This window comes from Silurus aristotelis (genome assembly GCF_946808225.1).
Source record: "Silurus aristotelis genome assembly, chromosome: 8".
Taxonomy (NCBI): domain Eukaryota; kingdom Metazoa; phylum Chordata; class Actinopteri; order Siluriformes; family Siluridae; genus Silurus; species Silurus aristotelis.
Window position 1 is genome coordinate 29465608 of NC_139581.1, and position 5000 is coordinate 29470607.

Consider the following 5000-nt stretch of genomic DNA (forward strand, 5'->3'; position numbering starts at 1 on the left):
TGGATGGAGAGGAAAACTGTGGGCGACGCGACAGAGCTGTTTCAAACTTATTTTTGGAGAGGGCTGTCAAACACCCTGAGAGTTTTGTTTACCCATAATTCCTTGCCAGGGCTAAGTTTCAGCCTCAAGTTTGTGAACGCTGAGTCAGGAGCTTTTCGGTCATCATTTTGTTCATGGCCAAGAATTCGCATATTTCAACTCGGAATTTTTAAAACTGAGAGAACTGAACCTTGAAACATAACTTCTAGTAATATATTTATTATTAATCACGTCTGAATCGTGCGTGTGTGCACGTGTTTGGCATCTTAGATTCATTCCATCTATTATTAGAATTGGTGCGAAGAGATTTAATTGGATGTTCGAGGTCTTTAATTAGACACTAAATGAGGAATATAGCAAAACACTGAGTGTAAGTGCATTGACTTGCGGGCAAATTCACTCACACACACACACACACACACACACACACACACACACACCCTGCAGAGTGCTAACAACTTGACACGTCTCCTCTTGGCAACAACACAGCATCGTGTACCTGCAAGATTTGATTGTAGATGAACGATGGGGCAGATTGTGTGTTTCAAAGCATGATCTCTCAATCTCTCTCTCTATCTCTCTTTCTTTCTCTCACACACACACACATATCCATTCACACACACTTTCACATGGCTACTTCTTTTTCCGTTTAATCAGGTAACATAAAAATATACAGAACTCACACTTGTATTTTATGGCTTTTGAGGGACATGTGCACGTTCCTTTTGTTTCGCTGCACGTTTTCATTGACAAATCCTCCCTTGGCATGAAGAACAGTTGAAGAAAAACTTGCCAAACTTCACTAGATTCTGATTTCTTTATTGTGATCCAGTTCATCCCAGAGCAGGTCAAGAGGATTTAGGTGCGGTGGCTGGGCAGGCCATTCCATGACTGATAACGCTCCAGATGACTGTTTGTGCAGACACACAAAAATTGGACAATGAATGACTAGAAGAAAGTTCTGTGGAGTTCAACTGGGACATTTTTGTGTAAGATGGAGAACAGAGGAGATGTTAGCAGACTGCCTTACCCACACAGCCACACATAGAGGTGGAAGCTTAATGGTTTTTCTCCAACGGGGAAGCTTCCAGATAGTGAAATGAATCCTGAACCAAAATGGCTCCCATTCCATATTTCCATACAACACCATGCGATTACGTCTGGACTGCGGCTCATTGGAATCGACTTCACCGTCAAACTTGAAGCATACGTCCAAGAAACACCTGCCGCTGACGAGACCAATAAGTGCGCTCTGTTTCAGTCGGGCGACAGCCTCCACTCGTTTACCGCTTGCACGGTGTTTAGAGAGCAATCAGTCATCTGGAGTGTTATCAATCATGGAACGGCCTGGCCAGTCACCGCACCTAAATCCTCTCGAACTGCTCTGGGATGAACTGGATCATAGGAAAGCAATCTGAATGGAACTTTCTTGGAACTTTCTTGTAGTCATTCACTGTCCAATTTTTGGAAAGTGTTAGTTTAAGTGTTCAGGAAGAGGTAAGTCTTCAACCGTCGCTTGAACATAGCCATAGCCGCTGTTTGGACATCTATGGGAAGTTCATTCCGCCACCTCGGTGCCAAAACAGAGCCTTGAAGTATACTTACCTCTTACCCTGAGAAAAGGTGGTACCAGTCGAGCAGTCAAGCTTGTTGTTTAGAAATAATAAGTGTCTCCAAAACCATCAAACACTAGGGGTTTTCACAGTTTTCACAGGAACTATAATCAGAGTAAAAAAAACTTTCATTCCCCTGTGGTCTACTTTTTGTTTTTTCCCACCTACGATATCATTTACAGCAGTGTTTCCCTGCCATTTTTATAAACTAACAAAGTTCGTTTATGTAGAAAATGAAAATAAGACTCATTCCCCAGGTTTTTAACCAGTATAATTGCTTCTGCCTGTGAATGATACTAATCTTTGTCCATTGTGTTGCTTAGCAACGGAGCTTGCTGGTAACAAACTACTTCTTATAATCGCATACCATCACTTCCTGATTCTTGCTAGTTGAAAATTTACCTCAGGTTTTTTTGGTAACATTCAAAGATTTTTCTCTAGAGAGTCGTGATATGAGAGGAGAGAGAGAGAGAGAGAGAGAGAGAGAGAGAGAGAATGGAAGGGAGGAATAGAAAACAAGGAGGCCTGGTTTTAAAAAACAACTAAGAATCAGTGAGTACCATTTTAGAAAGCTTTTCATGCTATCTGCATTTTTTAATCAGTTTGTTGCTGTGTGTGTGTGTGTGTGTGTGTGTGTGTGTGTGTGTGTGTTTGTGTGTGTGTGTGTGTGTGTGTGTGTGTGCCTGAACACTAAACTGTGCGATATCGATTACACGCAGCGAGAGCCTTTTCAATTAGACGCAAGAAACAGAGGCTAATCAAGTTGAGCCACACGCTAATTACTCACATTAGCGCCAAAATGAATAGCGGCGGTTAACCGACGCCTCTTTCTTCCACCCCCCTGTTTTCTTTCCCTCTCTTAACGAGGCTAATAGAGGACGTGGAGAGGTGTAACATGAATGTTGTATGAAGACATAATTAAAATGAGAGGAATTGAAAAGCTTAAGGGACGCAAACTGAGTTCTGGAAAGGACGAGAGGAACAAGGTGATGCTTTCATTCGTTCATTCGTCTGCAGCAAAGGTTTGGAATGACAGATCAGGGTTGCTGAAGGACCAGCAACCACTAAGTCCAGAGGCAAGACTTTTACCACAAAGCCATCAAGTCACACACTGTCTTAATCCTCTAAGCCAACCAGGTTCACATCTGCACTTCTTTTTTGGGGGGTTTATGTTTTGTTTTACACCTCTATGCGCTAAAGAAAGACAAATATACAGAATATTAATACAGTGCAATATCTGTATAAAATCCATATAGAAATTTTAGCCAATTCTCTATCAACCACACTTTTCTTTTAGTTTGGGAATAACCAAGCTTGTCTGGAACACACCCATCCTTCTATCTACCTTTTTCAGACCGCATGTTTGGACCAACCAGATTCAAACCATCAACCTCTAAGTCCAGAGGCAAAGCCATCTTTGCCTCTAAGTCCAGAGGCAAAGCCATCAAGTCATACACACTGTCTTAATCCTCTGTACCAACCAGGTTCACATCTGGGGGTTATTTTTTGTTTTATACCTCTATGAGCTAAATAAAGACAAATACACAAAAGCAAACAGATGAGCAGACCCAGGACTCGAACCCAGATTAGCACGACCAAATGCACTGACCCTAACCCTTTGAGTTAACCCCCTGACAACCCCCTGACCCCCTGACAACACGTGAGTTCTATCGTTTGTCTTATACACACACACACACACACACACACACACACACACACACACACACACACACACACACACTAAAAATTTAGCAATAAAAAACAACACTAAAGTGGTTTAGAAGAACACTCCGCTTTGCCCAGCCCCACCATTTTGTACCCTGCATCACCCATCCCCACCCTGTCCCACCCATCCACACCCTGCCCTGCCATACCATGCACCATGTTTGACCCCGCCTTACCCCCCCCCCCCCCCCCAACCTACCTTGACATGCACCATGTTCTACTCCCCCTCAAACAGCCCCATGATACCCTGGCCTGCTCCATGTTCTACACTGCTTTGCACTTCCTGACCCTGCCTTGAATCATGTTCTACCCCTCCTTGCACAGCCTCACCCTGCCATGCCTTGTCCTGCCCCACCCAGCCTTAAAGAACCGAAGAACCAGGCTAAGAATGAGAATACACCAGTATTCCCTATTCCTCAACTTTGTGTACACACTGTATGTTCCCAGTGCTTATGTCCATTAGACCTCAATTAAGTTTCAGTAAAAGAACTACAATCAACTTAACACACACACACACACACACACACACACACACACACACACACACACACACACACACACACACACACTGTTATAGGGCAAATAAGGGCAGGCAGTTCTTCAGAAATGACATCACTAATTTGGGGTGTGTGTGTGTGTGTGTGTGTGTGTGTGTGTGTGTGTGTGTGTGTGTGTGTGTGTGAGTGTGTGTGTGTGTGCATGAGTGGTTATTATTCCTCCCCACTTGTTTCAAGCCTATTTGATGAATTGTGAGATCAATCCTGATTTTGCATCGTTGTCAAAATGAGACAGTCTCTCACACACACACACACACACACACACACACACACACACACACACACACACACACAGAGCCTATGCTTTTGTCAAGTTCTGTTATGAACAGCTTGAGAACATTTTCAGTCAAACTTGACTCAAAAGAGTACACACGTGCGCATGGAGACACACACACACACACACACACACACACACACACACACACACACACACACACACACACACTAGATAAGAGTGAGATTAATGTCCTTTCCTGTGCTATGGGGTGACTGAGTGATCTCTACATGCTCATACTACTTATTTATTCATTCATTCCTCGTTGCTTCTCTCTCTCTTTCCCTCTCTCTCTGTCCATCTCTCTCATGTTTTTTTCCTTTCTGTCTATCTCTCTGCCTCTCTATCACTCTTTAACACTCAGATCACACACGCCGAGGCAGAGCGATAGAAACGAGAGCAGATTTAGAACCCTACACTGAATCTGCTGTTAGAGAGAAAGTGGGAGGGAAGGAGGGAGAGATGGAAAGAAAGAGGTGAAGAAGAAAAAGGTCAAAGATGGATAGACTCATAAAATGAAAAAAAAAAGAAAAAAAGAAGTAGAGGGGAGATAATCAGGTGGTGGAGGAGAGAAATGAAAATGAACAAATCCCACACTTTTTCTATTCCTCTACACCTCCTTCAATCCTTTTCCATTGCACCCCTTCTTTGATGTATTTGTTTCATTTTTTTCTTCTTTTCCGTTCTTTCCTTTCAATACTTTTTTCTCGATTAGTGCTCTTCTTTTCTCTTCTCCCACTTTTTTATCATCTTCTCTCCAATAAAGTGAAAGATGGAGATTAGAGATGGAGC